Source organism: Macaca nemestrina, chromosome 13, assembly GCF_043159975.1.
Source record: "Macaca nemestrina isolate mMacNem1 chromosome 13, mMacNem.hap1, whole genome shotgun sequence".
Taxonomy (NCBI): domain Eukaryota; kingdom Metazoa; phylum Chordata; class Mammalia; order Primates; family Cercopithecidae; genus Macaca; species Macaca nemestrina.
Window position 1 is genome coordinate 35,107,994 of NC_092137.1, and position 22,369 is coordinate 35,130,362.

At 33.7% G+C, this 22,369-nt stretch overlaps 1 long non-coding RNA gene across 2 annotated transcripts in view; it reads right to left on the bottom strand.

The window, feature by feature from the left end:
* Positions 1–22,369, bottom strand: part of LOC139358028 (uncharacterized) — an 88,178-nt gene that overhangs the window by 51,570 nt on the left and 14,239 nt on the right. For both annotated transcript variants that reach the window (XR_011612238.1, XR_011612237.1), the window contains exon 3: positions 14,298–14,346. This is a non-coding gene — a long non-coding RNA (uncharacterized lncRNA). The remainder of the gene's footprint in view (positions 1–14,297; positions 14,347–22,369) is intronic.

Below are 22,369 nucleotides of genomic sequence, written 5' to 3' on the forward strand. Positions count from 1 at the left end.
GAGTAATTTCCTGAAATTAAGTCAATCTCTTCAGAAACACACTGTAAACACCACTTAGATAATCTTACTACTTTTTTCCCATTAATCCTCGATCTTGCATTCAGTATGATATTCAAAATCTACATATATACTCACATTAAAACCAACTGATTCAATAACATCACAAGAATTCCTTATTTTTTTATTTGAATAATGCCTCATATTCATACATAAAATGGATTGACGTTTTAAAGCTTTTAAACAAAAATAAACTATATGCTAGAAAAATACTTTATGATACAAAATTACATCCATCTACATACAAAAGAGTCCAAAGAGAATGGCAAGAATCTTGTAATGACTGGAATGGCATCAGTCAGGAACGGTTTTAAGCAACTCAAGAATTGTTTGAAACCATTCCTGAAGGATGCCATTGCAATCATTGAGTTGTTAAGTTCTTGATGGCACAAGTATATAACTCTCCAATTTTCTCTGAAGTTTACATAATAAGCACACACAACACAGGCTACAATGAGAGTGAAGGAGGTGGAACAAGGAGGGGCTAGTCTGCATTCTCCTACACCCAGCCCTTCCTCAGTGTTGTCAGGTTCTCCCAGAGAGCTGAAACTTCACTCCCACTTGGCTTCACATATATACCTCCTAATTCATAGAACTCAGCTTAGACCAAGCTTCCATTTTGACCTGGCAGCAACAAGGTGGAATGAAGTGTTTTGAGGAGGCCCTATAGTTGGCACTCTAGCCCTCCTCCAACTTAGTGTGGGCAGGATCCAGATTGAACCTGAGTTTCTGCCCTCCACCAGGCAATACAGTGAAATGAAGTGATACTGGATAAAAGCTTCATTTTCCACTCTCTGATGTCAGCAGAGCCCAGAGTGGACTGAGCTTACACCCCTACTGAGTGAATGAGACAGTGCTAATTGAAACTGCTTTTACTGGGAAGGTTTAGTGTGATTCGGGGGAGAACTGTTCTCTTCCATAATCCTCTTCAATGAGGCAGTGTGAATCAATGCTCCACATTTATAAGTATGATTTTAACGGGGCCTAGTGGGGACGTGAACATTTACCTCCACCTGAACCTGTATGTAACACCTACACAGAGTGACTTAAGTTCTAAAAATGAGATTAATGAGGATCCAACATCTTAGAACATAATATCCAAAAATGTCCAGTGCACAATCAGTAGTCACTCATCATACCCAGAGCCAGGAGAACCACACTTGAATATGAAAAGACAATCAGTGGGTAACAACATTGAGATAAAATAGATGTCGGAATAATCTGATAAAAATTTTAAAGTAGCCATCATAAAAATGCTTCAACATGCAATTATTAACACACTTAAAAATAAAATAATAGAAAATATGAGCAAATATTAATAAATAGAAAATACAGTAATTTTTAAAGTAAAATTTCAAAACTTAAAAATAAAATAAACAATCACTGGATGGACTCAATAATACTACTTACAATCACTCTTTATAAAGGTAAAATAAATATCCAGTTATAAATATAATTGAATTGGTAAAACACATACAAGTTCTATATACTGAAATTTACCGGACACCAATAAAATTAATGAAATAAGATCTAAGTAAATATAGAGTCATCATGCTTAAAAAATTAAAGATCCAATATAGTAATAATATCACTTCTTCCAAAATTGATACGTAGATTAACACAATACCTACCAAAATCCTAGAACAATGTTTTATACAGAAAAGCTTATATTTAAATTTCAGTGGAAAGAGTGAGGAACTAAAATGCTAACATAAAATGCTAACAAAAATTTTAAAAACAATAACAAAGTGAGAAGACTTGCTCAATTTTATGCTGAGATTTACCATATGTTTGCAGTTGTTAAGTCAATATGATTTTGCTGAAGGAATAGACATATTGGTCAATGGAATAGGGAATGCAGAAACAGACTGACACAAATATGACCCGTCCATATTTGAGGAAGGTGCAAAAGCAATTAAAATGAATAATGGATAGGCTTTTCAATAAATGGTGCTGGAACAACTAGATATCAGTAAATAAAAAAGGAGAAATAAGAAAAAATAATTTTACATAAACCAGACAACATACACAAAAATTAAAATAAGTCATGGACTGAAATGTAAAACTTAATAAATTTTGAGCAGAAAGCAGAGGAGAACATCTTTGGAACCAAGCGCTAAATAATGGATTCTTATACATGACATGAAAAACATGATGATTCATAAAATAATAATAAATTGGACTTCATCAAAAGTAAACATTTTGTTCTAGGAAAGACGCAGTTAAGAAAAAGAAAGGAAAGGAGAACTACAGATTTAGAAAAAATATTTATAAACCACATATCTGAAAAAGTCTGCTATCTAGAATATACAAATAATTCACAAATCTCAACAGCAAAACAAGCAATTCAATTATAAAATGGATATGTATACAAACATACATTTTACCAAAGAGGAAATACATATGGCAAACACGTACATGAAAAGGCTATCATTAGCCTTTAGGGAAATGAAATTAAAAACAATAATAAAATATCATTACACACATATCAGAACAGTTAAATTAAAAAGCAGTGATAATAGGAAATGCTTGTGAGGATGCAGAAAAACTGGATCTCTCATACATTGTTGATGAGAATGTGAACTGTTATAACCACTTTGAAAATAGGTTGGCATTTTCTTATAAAACTAAACATGCAGTCAACAGATGATTCAGCAATTGCTCTTCTAGATATCTAGTTCTATGAAATGAACTTATATTTGCACAAGTATTTCCATATGAATGTTAATAGAAAAAAAGAAAATATCCAAAGTTTACGTATTGTAGAATTCCTTTAATATAGCCTTCTCAAAATGTCAAAACCACAGAGATACAGAATATATTAGTGGTTGCTAGGAGCATGGATGAAAATGAGGGGAGATATATGTAAATACGAGGAGGTTATGAGAAGGGTTCTTTCATGATAATGAAAATATTCTGTGTCTTGATTCCAGTAGCCATTATATAAATCTCTACACTGGATAAAATTGCACAGAACCTACACACAAACACACACACACACATACACACACACGCACATACACACAAATGAATTCAGGTTTTAAACATGGAAACTGAATAAGGTTTGTAGACTAGTTAATAATTATACACTGATGTCAGTCTTCTGGTTTTAGCATTGTACTACAGTTATATTACTTGTACTACTGGGGTTAGTTGGGCAAAAGGTACATGAGACTCTGTACCCTTTTTTGTATATAATTATTTCAAAAAATGTTTTTAAAAAAGAAGAAAAACCAATTTAAAGTTTAGAGTATAATTTTGCCTTTTCAAAATGTGGGCAAGTACAAACATAAAATGAAATTCTAGTATTATCTCAGTTACATTCTTTTTCTACTTACCGAGTAAAAAGAATTCTGAATTTTATATCTGTTTAGAATTTTTTTAATTGTCAGAATTATGCGAGGATGTGAAAATTTTAAGTTCACAACAAGGGATTGAAATGATTTGCCTGACAGAAACAATTATACTACATTTTAATTAAAATGTAAAAGAATTATTTATCATCAATGATCTTAATAAATTACAATAATTTTATTTGCAAGTTTTATCATCCCCTCACCATAATGGTTGTAGACACTGATACGACCTATGTTTTTAGTCAAAATTACTCTAATACTTCGCACAGTAAACCTGATAGATATGAACTCACTTAAAAAATTTATTAAGAGAAAATTTAAATATCTAATAAATAATTAAGATATAATTTAATAAGGTCATATAGAATGAGTACTAATTCATATCAGATCTTTGTATCTGGTCTAAGATGAAAACTGGACGAATTTAAAGCTATCACAGGCATATATTTTTAAAGGGTATCATTGAGATTAACCTTGCTTTCTCTCATACTCCACATCTATAGGACCTGCAGATCCTGTTCCCTCTTCCTTCAATTTTCATTTAGTTTCCAATTCCTTTCTTGCCAACCTGATATAACGTGCAATCAGCTGCCCCCAGAATTACTGCCATGCTATTCTAAGTGGCTTTCCTCATTCTGCCTTTGCTTCCTACGTTCAGTTATTAACAGAGAACTTCAAGGATACCTTTAAAATGTGAGTCAGGTCATGCCATTTTCTGCTCAGAAGCCTCCAATGTTTTATCATCTCAATCAGAGTAAAAGCGAAGTTCTTAAAATGTCCTACAAGGTATGACCTGGCCATCTACTACCTGTCTGACCACCTCGCTTCCTACAACTCTCTTGATCACTTTATCCAGCCACATTAGCCTCTTGACTATTCTTTAGGACAACAAGCAAGCTTCTGATTCAGAACCTTTGTACTTGCTATGTGTTCTTCATTGAACACACTTCTTAAAAATAGATACATGGTTCATCTTTTTGGCCCCTTTCAGGTGTCTCTGCTCAAGGGTCAACTTATCATGACACTTAACACAATCTGATACATTTTACTTGGTTGTTTACTGAATGTCTTCCATATTTTCCCATAACAAATGTGTTTGTTTACTAAATATCTCCCATAAAAACACACATAAAAATAGTATCTACCAAATATTCACATAACTTCCAGTAGCATCATTCTTTTTATATGGATTAGAATTGAGCCATCAGCCCCTTTAAATTGTTCTAGAAGGTAGTCACTATGAATTCAACTCTTCAAAGAAGTACTTTGCCAAACACAACTTCTCTTTAAACTTCTATATCTTTTCCCCTTCCTCCATCCACATTCATTATAGAACATTGAGATATATTGAAAACAAAACAAACAACAACTATTTATTTAAAAGTCTTGAAAACTGAGCAACTCTAAAGGGAACAAAACATTTAGAATTAATTTGAAGCAATAAAGGCAATATAAAATTGCTTAATTTGATAAACTGTATTTAATAAAATATGTTTGCTCTATATACTGGCAAAAAATATATATATATGTATTTACTATACACACATAAGTGTGTGTGTGTGTGTGTGTGTGTGTGTGTGTACTACATTTTGGGTACCCAGAAATCACAAGGATTTGAAAAGATTGTTACCATTTTAAAGATCAAGATGATTCGTTTCAGAGATTAATCTGGAGATTAATGTGTTACAATCTGGAGAGGAAACAACAGATGCTAGAGAGGCTGTGGAGAAATAGGAACGCTTTTACACTGTTGCTGGGAGTGTAAATTAGTTCAAAGATTGTGGAAGACAGTGTGGCAATTCCTCAAGGATCTAGAACCAGAAATATCATTTGACCCAGCAATCCCATTACTGGGTATATACCCAAAATATTATAAATCATTCTACTATAAAGACACATGCACACGTATGTTTACTGTAGCACCGCTCACAATAGCAAAGACTTGGAACCAACCCAAATGTCCATCAATGATAAACTGCATAAAGAAAATGTGGCACACACACCACGGAATACTATGCAATCATAAAAAGGATGAGTTCATGTCCTTGGCAGGGACATGGATGAAGCTGGAAACCATCATTGTCAGCAAACTAAAATAAGAACAGAAAACCAAACACCTCATGTTCTCACTCATAAGTGGGAGTTGAACAATGAAAATACATGGACACAGGGAGAAGAACATCACACACTGGGGCCTGTCAGAGGGTAGAGGCCTAGGGGAGGGAGAGCATTAGGAAACATACCTAATGTAGATGACAGGTAGATGGGTGCAGCAAACCACGATGGCACATGTATACCTATGTAACAAACCTGGACGTTCTGCACAGGTATCCCAGAGCTTAAGGTATAATACAAAAATTTTTAAAAAAATAATCAGAGCAAGAATTTGAATCCTATAGTTCTGTATCCAAAGTGCTTTCATTTTGCTGCTGCTACTACGCTGCTCCTTAGTAATGACTTTTTGAAAATTGGGAGTGGTGCTGACAATTTCATAATCCATCATAATAAAAATAAAGTAAGCATTTTTATTATTTTTCATAACTGAAAACATTGGAAACAGTAAATAAACATAAAACTGTTGGTCTTAATAATTGAAATAACTTAAATTTAAGACACTGGATACATTTCTAATGATAATATTCAGTGGTGGCCACAGTTCAGTAAAAAGATAGTTTTTTCTGCTTCCAGCAGTTATAAAAAGAACTATCTTTGGAGGTCAAATTGGTAATGTATAGCAAGAGTACATTCTGAGTGCTAATATTTTATGCCCAGTAAGTCAACTCCTGAGATAATATTCTAAGAATAAGCACATAATTCTACATAAGGTATGTTCATTACATTTATAAAATAAAAACAAAAAAATTGGTAACATCTTCAATAAAAATGAGTAAAAAGTTATCACTATTGAAATTCCATATAAAGAAATTTTAGCTTTAATGTCATGATTTCATGGAGTTTCATAATATAATAATTGTTTTTGATATAATCTTAATAGTAACAATTTATAAAATTATATTATGCCATATCATTTCTTTTTTCTGTTAAGTCTGTTCCTTTCTACATGTGACTGGAAGTCAGAAAGTTAGTTTACAGCCTCTTCGTGTTGACAATGTTTATCTCTGGTGTTGCATCTAAGCAGTGATAAGTTCACTGAGTAATGGGGAAGAAGGGGGAGGCAAGACTGATTATCTTCACTTTGTCCCCAAAGGAGGTCCCATAAGAAGATTGAGAAGTAATTACTGTTCCAAAATAAGCAATTCCCCAGGATAAGCACCAAAGGGAAGTATTCAAGTTCTTAACCAGAAGTCTAATTCATATCAAAAGAGCAGTTGAGTGTGTGAAGAACATAAGGTATAATTCATTGAAAACTTTAAGACATAAAATCTATATATGACAAACCACAGTTAATGCCATACTTAATGGGGAAAAGCTTAAAGCTTTTTCTTTAAGATCTGGGACAAAACGAAGATGCCCACTCTTACCATGCTTACCACTCCTATTTCATATAGAACTGGAAGTCCTAGCCAGGGCAATTAGGCAAGATAAAGAAATAAAAGGCATCTATATTGGAAAGGAAGAAGTTAAATGGTCTCTGTTTGCAGATGACATGACCTTATATAAACAACACCCTATAGAATCCACCAAAAAATTATTAGAACTAATAAACAAGTTCAATAAAGTTGCAGGATATATCAACATACAAAAATCAGTAGTGTTTCTATAAATTAATAGCAAACTATCTGAAAAAGAAATCAAGAAAACAACCTCATTTATAATAGCTACCAAAATATTACTTAGAAATAAATTTAACTAAGGAAGTGAAAGATTTATAAAATAAAAGCTATAAAACATTGATCAAAGGAATTGAAGATGATAAATAAAGAGAAATAAATCCCATGTACATGGATTAAAAGAATCTAATTGTTAAATAGTCCATCCTACCCAAAGCCATCTACAGACTCAACGCAATCTCTATCAAAATACAAATGACATTCTTCACAGCAATGGACCAAAAAACAATCCTAAAATGTATGTGGAACCACAAAAGACCCTGAATAGTCAAATCAATCTTAGGCAAAAAGAGCAAACCTGGAAGTATCACACTACCTGACCTCAGAATATACTGCAAAGATACAATAATCAAAACAGAATGATTACTGACATAAAAAAACAGACACATAGAGCAATGGAAGAAAATAGAGAGCCCAGTTAAATCTACGTATTTACAGTTGACTGATTTTTGAAAAAGGTGACAAAAAGCACACACTGAGGAAAGGACAGCCTCTTCACTAAATGGTGTTTGGAAAACTGAACATTGATATGCAGAAGAATTACACCATTACCTCATGCCATATAGAAAAATCAGCTCAATATAAAGATTTAAATGTAAAACAAGAAACTGTGACACTACTAGAAGAAAATGTATCTGAACAACTGTATAATACTTGTCTGGACAATGAATTTTGGGATATGAACTCAAAAACACAGGCAACAACAGCACAAATAGACAAATGGTATTACATTAAAATAAAAAGCATTTGTATAGCAATGGTAATACTCAATAAAGAGTCAACCTACAGAGTGGAAGAACATATTTGCAAATATACATTTGATAAGGGGTTAATATTAAAAATATATAAGGAAATCAAGCAACTCAATAGCAAAAAAAAAAAAACTGATTAAAAAATAGTCAAAGGATATGAATAGTTCTCAAAAAAAGACATGAAATGGCCAAAAAGTTTATTAAAAATGCTTAGTCCTCAGAGAAATGCACATTGGGACCATAATGATGTATCACTTCACACCTGCTAAAATGGATATTATCAAAAGACAGAAGATAATATGTTGGTGAGGATATGGAGAAAGGAGGATTTCCACACACTGTTGGTAGGAATGTAAATTACTATAGCTATTATGGAAAACAGTAAGGAGGTTCTCAAAAAAACTGAAAATAGAACTACCATATGATCCAGCATTCCCACTAGTGGATATACATCCAAAGGAAATGGATTTAGTATGGTGAAGCGATATCTGTACTCCCATGTTTATTGCAGCATTATTCACAATAGCCAAGATATAGAATCATCCTAATTGTCTATCAGAGGATAAATGGATGAATAAAATGTGGTGCATACACACACAATGGAATACTACTCAGCCATAAAAATAAGGGAATCTTGTCATCTGTAACAGTATGGATACAGTGTTATATGAAAAATAGGCCAAGCACAGAAAGATAAGCATCACAAAGTCTTACTCATATGTGGAATCTCAAGCTTTGACCCACAGAATTAGAGAGTAGTGTAGTGGTTACCAAGAATGGAGGTAGTGTGGGGATAAGTTGGAGATATGAGAGGGCATTGGGGAAGTGGCAGTTAAAGGATATAAATTTCCAGCTAGAAAGGAGAAATAAGTTTGAAAGATGTCTTTTACAACAGGGTGATTATAGTTAACATTCTATTGTATTCTAGAGAAATGGTAAGAGAGTAGATTTAAAGTTCTCACCACAAAAATAATAACTATGTGAGATAACGTATATGTTGATTGGCTAGATTTATTCATTGCTCAATGTATATATTCTTCAGAACATGGTGTTGTACATGGTAAATACATACAATTTTATCTGTCAATTTAAAAAGTTTAAGGCTATTCTTTTTTTCACTCCATCTTCTTAAGGTCCCTACCATCCTCTGTGGAGTACTTACTATCTGTAAACTTTTTAATTCTGCCAGAAATCTCACCTCCTCTATTTGAGATTAGACTATGATGTAAGCTCACCATATACACATAAGCTATATGTGTTTTTAAGAAAAGTCACTGACGTTTTATAAATGGCTATATATTTGCTTTCCAATAGGGATGGAGCCAGCTCCAACTGTTTTTTTTTATAGTCCAAAATTTATTAAAAGATAAATGGCGATGGTAATGAGCAGCTTATCTCATAGCGACATGCACTCCACAGTAACTCTGATAGCCTCTCAATAATAGGTTCACTAGTTAATATTTTCTTAATCTTTTCTATATTTTTATTATTTTGTATATCCCCCCATTTTAAAATGAGCACACACTTAACATTTCTTTTATACTCAGAAATATACTAACATTGTTCCAATGTACTCAAAAAATTTCAGTAGTAATGCTTGAAACAATTACAATTTATTTAATATCTGTATAGAATAATAATTTCCAGGATATTTATTGGTTTTACTCAAGGTGAGATATAGCAAAAATAACATCGGTTTGGGAGTGAAATCTATGTGGCCTTGAACCAATCACTGGACTTCAGAGCATTTTTGCAAATTTAAAAGCCCAGATTAGCAACACTTACTTTCTGCAGTTTTTCTGAGATTGAAATAAAACAAGTTAATATGAAAAACTGTAATGAACAGTGTTTATTTTACAGTAGGTGGCTAGAAAGAAAAATGATAAACTAAAATTAATTATTTTTTGAAAAGTTGTGATTCATCAGAGTTCTTTTTTTCTTGTGTTTTCTGTGAAATGTCAAATTTTTACAGACTATTTGAATTTTAAAAGCTTCTACTCTGCCCTTGCCAACCCTCTATCATCCACTTCCTTCCAAAAATTGATTTTATTGTAGCCTAGATGTAAATGAGTAGTTGTAAAGTATGTCCTAAATTTCTAGCACCCTGCAGGGCTCAGGCAGTTTGAATATTTTAAAGCAAGTATTTCTTATCAAAAATTCCTTGAAACATAATAAGACTGTGATTCCTGGCCTAACTCGTGAGCTAGGAAATTAAATCACTATTCTGAATGTCATTGTAGTGGCAGACTTCTTCTAAGGTGCCTGCAGTAAATAGTTATCGTAAGAAGCTAATTGAAATATTCTTGTGAGAAGAGAGGCTATCAATTACTGAGAATTATTGAAAGGATTGTATCTAAATATAAAATAGTATAAAAGCAAGTTGAAATTCTGCCTGGTACAAATGATACTTTAAAAGTAGATATGGCTCCTGAGTGAATCAGTCCTCATTATTTGAACAATTTCTCTGTTCTGAGTCTGAGCAAATATTGTGATGTAGAAATTGGGATGGAAGCCAGAGAACTCTGAAATGTTGAAAGCTTGGCTCCCATTCCTAGAATAACATCCACTGAAATAAAGTAAGCCCTTACTGAGAAGACTAAAGAATATTCAAGCAAATTAACACTCACAATCAACACACACACACACACACACACACACACAGAAAGAGAGAGAGAGAGAGAGAGAGAGAGAGAAGAGAGAGAGAGAAACCTATCATATTAGACTACTGGTAACATAAAGAGTCTCTTTGAACTAGTGAGATTGAAGGCAGATTAGAAATAGGAAATGAGGTTCTGATGCTATCACCTCTAGAAGCTCAGAAAAGCAGAACTGGTAGTAAGACATACAAGGACACCAAGGACAGTCCTTGGACTCTCTGGAAAGGTATTCAGGCTGTTGGGACTTGATCTGGCTTTGTTTGATAAGGTTGAAGATAGTTTGCTTAAAATGGAAAAAACCACTGTAGGATTTTAAACATGGTTTTCCTGAAGTGACTATTTTCAAGTAGATATGTATATATACAAAAATTGGTAGAAATATAATGGTAGAAGTTTAGGGTATAAAGATTTAATTTACATAGATACTAAGACAGCTAAAAGTTAGATGCAGTAGTCAAGATTTGCAAGGCGCACATTTGTAAAACCCTCCTTTAAGAACAAACATTAAAAAAGTGACATTCTTGAAGAAGTAAGGTGGTATCTCATTGTGGTTTAAATTTGCATTATCCTGATAGTTAGTGATGTTGAGCATCTTTTAATATGTTTCTTGACAGTTTGTATATCTTTTTTTGAGAATTGTCCATTCAGTATGGAGATTCCTTAAAGAACTAAAAGTAGAACTACCATCCAATCCAGCAATCTCACTACTGGTTATCTACCCAAAGGAAAAAAGATCACTAAATGAACAATATGCTTGCACATACATATTTTTAGCAGCACAATTCAAAATTGTAAAAATTTGGAACCAGCCTAAATATCCATCAACTAACAAGTGGATAAAGAAAATATGGTATATGTACCCATGGAATGCTACTCAACCATAAAAAGGAACAAAATAATGGCATTTGCAGAAACCTGGATGGAATTGGAGACCATTATTCTAAGTGAAGTAACTCAGGAATGGAAAACCGAATATCCTATGTTCTCACTTATAAGTGAGAGCTAAACTATGAGGATGCAAAGGCATAAAAATGATATAATAGACTTTGGGAATTCGGCAAGGAAGGGTGAGAGAAGGGTGAGAAATAAAAGGCTACACATTGGGTGCAGTGTACACTGCTCAGGTAATGGGTGCACCAAAATCTCAGAAATCACCACTAAAGAATTTATCCATGTAACCGAAAACCACCTGTTTCCCAAAAACTATTGAAATAAAATATAGTAAAAAAGAAAGTGACAATTGTAAAAATTAAAGGATACGTTACCATTTGACATTTTGAATTCCAAAGCAGCTTTTGAGAATGAAAATACAAATACAGTGGTTAAGGTTTTTCTATACAATTGTGGGAAAAAATGTGATTTGAAAATAACTCACTAAATAAGTGCCTTTGTCAAAATATCATGGAAGCGTTTACCTAATCATATATTGCTATGATTGCATACTTTTACAGTACTTTGGATGGAGGATCTTATTTAAATCAAAAATATAAAAAATAAAATAACTTGACAACTCATAAACAGTTTGTGGAAATATATCAGAACCTTTTTTTTGCATATTGGCACAAGTAAAAAGAAAATTGTATATAAATGTTCTTTATATCTAACATCATGTTATATTATAAACAATTTTCATGTCATTACATTTTTGTAAATATCATTGAGTAACTAGATAGTATTTCATATTGCATGGATAGAAGATAATTCATGTTTTCATTTGGAAATTTCACTATCATAACAAAAATTCAACAAACATCTTCTACATAAATATTTGCCAGAAATTATTTTTAGATTTGTGTCCAGGAAAATAACTGTCTCTCAGGTTATGAAACCTTTTGTATGTTTTGATTTATACTGCAGAATTCCCTATTAAAAGTACACAGATTTACACTCTCAGTTGTAGGGTAAGAGTATGTTCTTTTTAAGCATGTACCATTTAATACTGAATATTATAATGTTTTAAAGTTATTATTTTTCTTAGTGTCACTTTATTTGCCAATACTTTGATGATTAGTGATACTGAGCATTTATTTTTTCACACATTTATTAAGCATGGATTACCAGGGTGTCTTACTTGTTCAGGTTCCTATACAGAGTACCATAGACTGGTGGCTTACAAACAACAGAAATTTATTTCTCACAGTTCTGGAGGCTGAGAAGTCCAAGATCAAAGTTCCAACAGATTTGTTGTCTGTTGAGGGCTCACTTCATAGATGGCTGTCTTTTTTCTTTGTCTTCACATGGCAGAAGGGACAAGGGGTTCTCAGGAATGACTTTCATAATGGCACTAGTCACAATCATGGGGACTGCACTCTCATAACCTAATTATCTCCCAAAGGCCCCACCTCTACATGTTACCACATTGAGAGTAATATATCAACATAAGAATTTTGCGGGAACACAAACATTTAGTCTATCACACAAAGCAAGAATTCAGATCAAAGTAATCATTCAGTTATCCATGCAGGGCAAGATCTAAGTCAGGTTGGCACTGCACAGCTGGCCACTTCATACAGGCACAGAATATTGGGCGAGAATCCTACCAGATTAAGGTGATATCTCATCCTAGTGACAACAGAACGGCTGAGCTTGCAAGTCAAGAATTCATGACCTCACGTGTATAGGAAGACACAGGATGCAGAATGTTGGGAACCAAGCCATCACTGGTAAAAGGCCAAACACGCATTTGAATTTGTGTTTATTCAAATTATCTGATCTGTTGACTAGTCAATCAGTATGTATATTTACATATAAAATATTTATTTTAATACTTATGTAAGCTATAACTTATCTGATTGATAAACATGCCACATCTTGGCACCCTAGCAGATTACAGTATATACAGAATTATAGTTCATAAAAAAATTGTCCCCTTTGGACAAAGGAATCTGTTTTCATATCAGTTTAGGAAATGCCACATTTTCCATTTTTCTCTTGGAAATTTGCATTGCTCATTAAAGTATTAAACATTCTGAGAAATATTATAGTAAAACAATTGTTTAATTTTAATCCAACATTTTCAAAATGTATTGTCAATTTTGTGTGGCGAGTTTGTTAGCATGTAACATCTATTTGCCTGATACTCTTTACAAAACACTTTTTAAAAAGCTGATAAAATAAATTAAAATGTCAGATTTCAGGGCTATTGAGAAATAGGTTTATGTCTTGATGCTGCCACCCATGAATTATATAACTTACCTAAAATCCCTTGGATGATTATTTAATTTTTCTGGAAATTTGTTTTCTTATTTATAAATTTGAAATTAATAATAATATAATAATTGATATATAGGGTCCATGTTAAATTAGCAAACCACATATCTATATATTACGAAACAGTAGAACGTTAACCAAATTTAGTTATTATTGTTAATATAGATGCCTTTTAAGATATTCAATTTTTAATTGGAAAATCATAAAATCATAGTTTTTCAGATAAATAGGCAGTTTGTGCTAATTTATATACGTAGCATTGTGTATGGGAAGCTTGGTATTTTGAAGTAAACACCCAGTGCCAGACATAGTCTTTTACTTTGTATCATGAATTTGAATTTAAAATATCGGCTTACAAGAAGATATCTACCATATTTTGGAGGAGAAACATTTTTACATTATTATAAATGAATTGAATAATTTAAAAGTGCATATATTTTTCACACAATAAAAACTGACTAAAATTAAAATTACCTAGTATTCCTGTGACACAAGTAATTCACTGGATTGTCCAGGTTTTCTCCTATGAAGTAAAAAAACATGAATTATACACATATAATAGTTACTATGTATTTCGCTTCTTTGTATTAAAAATATACAAAAAAGGATGACTGCAAGTATATGTATATCATATTATAGACATAACCTTCAAAATTTAGAGGCTTTTATAGATGGGAGTACTAATACCACTTCATTGCTTTATGCATATTTTTGGGAAAACAACAAAATGGCCAATAATAGCTAGGAAAAAAAGGCATAGGCACCATGTATTATTCATGCACGCGCACAAATTCTTGTACTGAATTACATGTACTCATATTTCATTACTGTTCATCGTGTTAGAAATTCAAATTAATCATGATGCCTTTCAGCTGCTCTTGATGACAACACAACTCCCTGAGCATTTCTCTCCCTTGAGGTAAAAGAAGGTGAAACTCATTTGCATTCAAAAATACCATTACCTCTAAAATTTAATATTGCTTTTAACTCTCTCCAGCGTTTGGGTGGTTAGCTATGAAATTATGCCTGCTTTATAATTATTTAATTTCAGTCCATAATGAAAAGTGATTATAGAATAGCCAAAGGCTGATATAGTAAGTAGCTCTCAGAACACTTTTTGTTTTTTTTGTTTTTTTTTCTTTACCATTTTATAGAATTTATATTGAATTAGTTACAGAATATTCCAAAGAATCTCCCTTCTTTCTCAAGACCAGATAACACTACCTGTGCAAAGTATATTTGAATTTGTGCATACACTTTGGTTAGTTCTAGAGACAATTGTGATTGGTCTTGAATTTTAGTGAAATAGATGAACACACATTGCTCTCTGTTTATGTGATTAGTTAGACTATGCAGATAAAATGTAAAATTTTATGAATTAAAATATTCATAAATTTCTTCCTCAATCAGAATACTTAATTTTAATAATAGAAACACCCTGTTTCAAACAGACTGAGAGAAAACTCCCAGAAATATAATTTAGAGCAAATAATTTATTAAATGTTCAATTTGACCAAGAGTATTGTTTCTAATGATAAAACATCATATCTACTTATGTTGAGAAATTTCTTAGACACTTTCCTCAGCCTTTGCCCTCTACACATGACTCGCCTCAAGCAGACTTCTTAAAATCCATATATTTTTGGCCACAGCCTTGAAATCCACACATTCATCCTCACTGGACATGTCCTCTTGAGCATGTTTCAAAAGAGATTCTTTATTTTCCTTTTACTGTGTCCTCTGTGTAACTTCCAATTTCTGCTAATATTACTAAAGTTCATTTTTTAAAGATATGTTATGAACCACCCCCCAAAACAACTTGCAGAGATGGTTTTAAAAAAGTAATGAGCCCCATTTCACTCTATGGAATATAATTTTCTCTGACAGCAACTGTGGGACTCTACTCTCTAAACCAGTGCCTAAGTTTTCCTTATGCACAATTTTGAAAATCATCACACCACATTGAACTAGCTACACATCAGCATCTCTCCCTCTCTTGGAATTCAGGACTGTTAGAACTGTTTTCCAAATTGTAGCTGCAGTCTGTATAACTTCAAATCCAATGTGCAGAATAATTTAAAGCCATTACATGGGGATTACTGGGCCAGAAAATATGAAGAGAAATGTATTCTGTATCTGTGGATTGCCTGCCAAAACAGTGCTAACAATACTTCCAAAATTAATAATATCTAATAAGATATATGTACTATATGGTATTTTAAACTCAATGTAATAATTTACTCTTCATTTAAATTGCAGTTATTTATATTAAATAATATTATATAAACTAGAAGATGTATATTACTTACATTTTTATCCTCAACACTGGGTAATGTGTAGCATTCTGTTTCCTATTATATAAAATTACTGAAACATGTACTTTATTTAGAACTTTGTACAAAGGATTAAAGAATTATCATTTCCAGTCTTCCTCTGACTATTAGTATTGAAGAGAACATGAAAAGCATACAGAAGCCTCCATCACCAGCTGTTCATTTAAACAATAACCTCCACGTAACCACATATCCTGTGTTGATGAAAATGTGCTTTTCGTAAGAGGAAATGCTAGTCTCCTGTTCCCGTCTCCCCTCAGACATCTTCTTTCCAAATATCATACCAGTGCAGGGGAATGGAAAACAAAACAAAACAAAACAAAAACCTTCTTTTGAACCAATGTCTAGAAAGTTTAAAGTCTGTTTTATCAGAGACTAGGATTGCGACCCCTGCTTTTTTGTTTGTTTGTTTGTTTTCCATTTGCTTGGTAGATCTTCCTCCATCCCTTTATTTTGAGTTTATGTGTGTCTCTGCACATGAGATGGGTCACCGGATACAGTTACTCTCTGTCGTTTATTTGGCTTAAGCTGTGAATCAATCTTACACCATTAACAGCAATAAAATATCTTACCTAGAGGGCAGAGTTAATTTAAGTAATTTAAAGCTCAGATTTTTCTCTTTATAAAATGCAGTTACCTGTAATTCATGATATGCTCTTTATGTATCACTGTTGCTCAAACAATGGATATTTAATGGGTGCATCTTGTATATCATGCATTGTATTGAGATAATACATCATATAAAGTGAGATTTACGCAAGGCCTTAGAGTTAATCTCATTTAGTTTTTTAATATAACAAAAGAAAAACATCATATTACAGACAATCTTGGTCTTGAAACTTACTGGGTACATTTCAGCAGGCTGCTGGGATGGGAAACAGCTAGAATTTGAATGAAGTAACAGCAGGGCAAGCTGTAGGACTTCCCTTTAGAAAATTAAACAGATTGGCAATTGAAAGTTACTTTAATCCTTTTGGTGACAGAGAAAGAGGCCCATGGTCATGGCTAGGATGAGAAGGCAGCATTTTTTTTCCCCATCTTTTATTTTAAGTTCAGGGGTACATGTGCAGGATGTGCAGGTTTGTTACATAGGTAAACATATGCCTTGGTGGTTTGGTACACAGATCATCCCATCACCTAGGTATTAAGCCCACCATCCATTAGTTGTTCTTCCTGATACTCTCCCTCCTCCCACCTCCCACCCTCCTACAGGCTCCAGCGTGTGTTATTTCTTGATAATGACAATACTTGAGGACTGTGTGGCAGCATTGTGATTCTACATAAGTAATACTCTCTGGGAACAGAGCACTCATCAGGGGCTGCGAACCTGGGGAAAACGATCATGGCAAGGTCATGGAGATCTGAAATAAAGGTAGAAGAAACTCCAGTAAAATTCCCTAAAGTAGTTGACATCTGAATAAAGGACATGGAGTAGAGTTTACATGACGTCCCCATAAAGGTAAGAATGAGGAGGAAATGGGACTTGGTAAACATCTAGAATCCAGGGCCAACTTGAGACTCTCTGTATATCTGACTTTCTTAATTCCAGTCAGAAATTGTTGGTAGGAATAAACCTATGAGAACCTAGGTGGGCTGAGTTTGTAGGACAAGCTATCAGTATCTACAGATGATTCAGATGGCAAGACCCAGCAAACCAGTGAAACCCATAGAAGGAAAACAGTTTCTCCAAGGCCATGAAGCAGGTCAGTGACTAATTTAGGGACAAATCCCAGATCTTTACATTTTAGGATCATAATTAGTAAGCCATATTTCTAGTCTTTTAGTTGGGAGGATAGGGGAAAACACAAATGTTAGTTATGAAGGTAAGCAGAATGAAGAATCAGGTCACATTTTCTGTTCAGTAACGCAGTAAAGAAAGAAAATATTATAGAAATTACATGATAAACTGTTCCCATAGCTGTCTTCTGTCCACCCTGCTCTGCTTATCTCACATTTAGGGTGGAACAATCTAAAATGCAATAATGTCAGGTAGACGCATCCTATGTATTTACCAAATTTTTGTTTCTCTCAGAAATCATTTTTTACAGTATTTCTTTTGAAGCCTGATGCTGTTGAAAATTATGGTGGACAATATCTCAGGAAGATTAAAACAATAGAAAGGGCATTTATGTGAATATAAATAATAAACTATGTGCAGCTTTACAAGCCAGGCTAAAATTACAAGGGTCATCAATCCTTGTGTTTCAAAGCATAAAATGATAACCAGCTGGAGTTAGGAAAAAATTTTCCCCCGTGGTGTAATATTGAACAATTGGACAGGTGCTTTATGAAAGGTAATTTTTTTCTGACCTTCCACTGAAGCATCTAGTTTAGGTCTTTATAAAATGCCAGTCTAATGGGCCATTGATCTTTTCAGCAAATGCAATTTGTTGGAATGTCGCTTTTCCAGAAGTAATCAATAAGAATCTTAAACCCACGTTGAAAAAAAATAAAACCATACAAGTGATTTACTAGAAGACCTGTTTAGAAAAGAGATAGGCAATATTGAAACTTAATGATCCTATAGTCACCAAAAAAGCAATAAAAGAACGATCATGTTTTATATGAAAGTGCATTTATAGTGATAACACTGGAAACATTTATACCTCTATATACAACATCATTCAGGGAAGAAATGATTTTACTTAGAGATATAGGTGTGGAAATGTGCCTATATGGAAATTCCAGCATGTTTGATATAACTCACACCTATTTGAAATGAAAACAACACAGCTTTTGACTTTACTAGTTAGAATCATTCTGAGTTCTTGTCTCTTCTTACATTCATAATTGATTATGAATAGAGTTTGAATGCAGTTTCCAGGCTTTCCAGCTTCTGTTTTAAACAACTTTTAAAGGTTTTCATTACACAATTGAAGAGAGTAGATAATAAATTTGTTTGAGCGCGTATTTAGTATATGTTTCAGTGTACCTTCTGTGCTTTCTGACATTCAGCAGGGGGCTTTTTCTTGAAACCATATAGTGCTGTATTAGTTAAGGCCTTTGCACGTTCTAACACTCTGTTCAGCCTGCCAGAAGTGTCAGTGATACAGTGAACACTCAGAATGAAACCTCCTGGCTTCCTCTCAGCATCATGGAAAACCTTGAAATAGGCTGTGACCATCTGATCCAGGACACATGCAGGCTGGAGAGGGCAGAACCGTGTTAGAGAGTGCAGATGCTCCACAGCATCCAAGTGAGGCTTCAGGGAAGTCTTGTCAGCAATAATCTGTTCATTCATTTACAATATTTCCCAATATTTACAACTGCATCATTAAAAATCAACTTGGGACCTTCCTTTTCCATTCTAACTTGTTTCCTCAAAACTGGACTCTACTTCTGATTTAATTCCTTCAAATGGCTTCTAAAGTCCAATGGGGGCAGTATCTAAATCCTGAAGGACAGAAAGAGCTGCCTGGCCCTGCACTTGCTCTTCTGTCTTCTATCCTGCCCTCTCTTGACAGACACCTCAAAGGCTGCCACTTGCAGATTAAACACACATTTCCCGGATGCATCTTGTGTTTTTGACAAAATGGAAGCAATCCCAATTTTGTGGTTAAATTTTACCCCTCTGCCTTTTGTAGTTTTTTCGAGTTCACTTGTTTTCCCATTGCAGCATGCTATGTTTCTGGGGTGCGATGTTTGTGGCTGGAGGTGTGAAAAATATTTGCAGAGCAGGCTTAGAGGGAAGTTGCTACTGTTAAGACACCTACCTTATCTTAGTTTGAGAGATAACTTAGTTTCTGCAATTGGAAAGGGATACAAGTTTGGAGCAGAATAGGGGATTTGGATAATTTTTCAAATTCTCCCATTTCAAATCTTTACATGGTGAATTTTTAAAATATGCTCATATTCCTATAATCACAACTCACTGATAGAGGATAAATATAAGTTCATCAAAACTTTACAAGGCTGGATATAAATCCTATTGTTTAGAAATACACACCAGTATTGGTTACCTACATTAGTACAAATAGTACATAATTTGTCACAAATAAATTACGTTCCATCTGGGTAGTGATGAGAGATTTATGTTATGTAATATATATTCTGTCTCTGACAACACTGCTATGAGTATTTAAATGTGATGTTTAGTGGGTATGTGTTTATAGGTAACAAATATGCTCTATCCTCTCAACCCAGACAGTGTCCCACATCTTTAATTGTGTATGGACCACTTCTGCTTGGATATACTGCTCCTATGCAAAACTTCCCAACTTCAATGATAAACTCTTGGTCTTTATTGCAGACCAATATTCCCTTCAGTCAGTGTTTCACCTTTTTCTGAGTCACTTGACCTGAGGTCCATGAATTCATCTGTGATTCAGTTTCTCATTTTCCTTTGTTTCATATTTGAACCCTCAACACCCAAATTCATGTAATCATGACCCATTCATGGAATATTGTGATGCTCTTCTAATTGATCATAACACATGTTGCTGTAAAAATAACACTCCTGGGAGGCTGAGGAGGGTGGATTACAAGGTCAGGAGATCGAGACCATCCTGGCTAACATGGTGAACCCCGTCTCTACTAAAAATACAAAAAATTAGCCGGGCGTGGCGGCGTGCGCCTGTAGTCCCAGCTACTCGGGAGGCTGAGGCAGGAGGATGGCGTGAACATGGGAGGTGGAGCTTGCAGTGAGCCGAGATCGCACCACTGCACTCCAGCCTGGACAGCAGAGCAAGACTCTGTCTCCAAAAATAAAATAAAATAAAATAATACTTCTAAAGTATGTTTTTTTGGGTCATATTGGAAACAAAGAATGGACACACATATATAAACATGTTCCAGAATAATAGGTATTGAATGGTTAGTAGTGCGTGTAGAAAATTTAAACCTAAAAATAACCAAATAAATGCAATTAAATATCAAGATTAATATTTTTATATTCCAATGGTATAAAACTTTAAGAAAAACTATAATGTGCTAGATTGACAAATGTGGAGGGATTTGAGTCTTACACCCTGTTGATGGATGTCTACATTTGTGATTTTGTTTTGTTTTGATTTGTGTGTGCAATTGTAAATTTTTAAAACTCTTCCGAGAAGTATATTTTAAAAATATTCCTTTAATTCTCAAATATTGTATTTCTAAAATGTGTTATATTGATAAAAATAAGAGCTGTATTTATAAGATAGCTTATTTTAGCATTGTTTACAATTTTTGAAAAATCTAAAACCACCAAAAGTCCACCAGTAGAAACTTGATTAATATTATTATGAGACTGGGTGCAGTGGCTCAAGCCTGTAATCTCAGCACTTTGGGAGGCCAAGGCGGGTGGATCATGAGGTCAGGAGATCGAGACCATCCTGGCTAACATGGTGAAACCCCATCTCTAGTAAAAATACAAAAAATTAACTGGGCATGGTAGTAGGTGCCTGTAGTCCCAGTTACTCAGGAGGCTGAGGCAGGAGAATGGCGTGAACCTAGGAGGTGGACCTTGCAGTGAGCAGAGATCACAGCACTGCACTCTAGCCTGGGTGACAGAGTGAGACCCCATGCCAAAAAAAAAAAACAAAAAACAAAAAACAAACAAACAAACAAAAAAAACCAAAACATGTATATTATAGATAGATAGATAGATAGATAGATAGATAGATAGATAGATAGATATGTACTTGTCGCAATATAATATAAAGCCATTAAATTTTTTTCTATAGGAAAAAAACATACAGATGGTTAATTATATGCCATATAAAGCCACTAAGGAAGAAAGGATGGCAAATGCTCCTTTTAATGAGACTTCTTTGCTACGAGATCTGGGTATTAAAATGTGCCATTGTGTGAACAGAGGAAGGGAATTCTGATTAAGTCCCTCAAGAATTGGGACCAAGAATTGGAGAAAATGGGGTGAGAGACAGAGAACAACTGTGAGCTAGGAAAGCTCAAGGAGTAAACCTAACAAGAAAGTTTAAGCAATGGCTACATTTACACAGTTTATTTTAGTAAGTGCAAATACTAAATATGAAGTTATTTATAAAGTTGCTTTGAGTTGCTTTCTGATAATTAAATAGCACGATAAATGGGAGGAATTTGAGATATTGCAGTTAGAAAGGGAGCAGAGCACCAAACTTACTCTTAACTTAAAAGTTCATAATTTTACCTAAGGTAAGTCCTAATGTGACACCATCTTACAGCTGAATTAGACAGGAATATTGCCATGAATAAGCAATGACTATTCACAATATACTCAGCATAAAACAAGTTCAT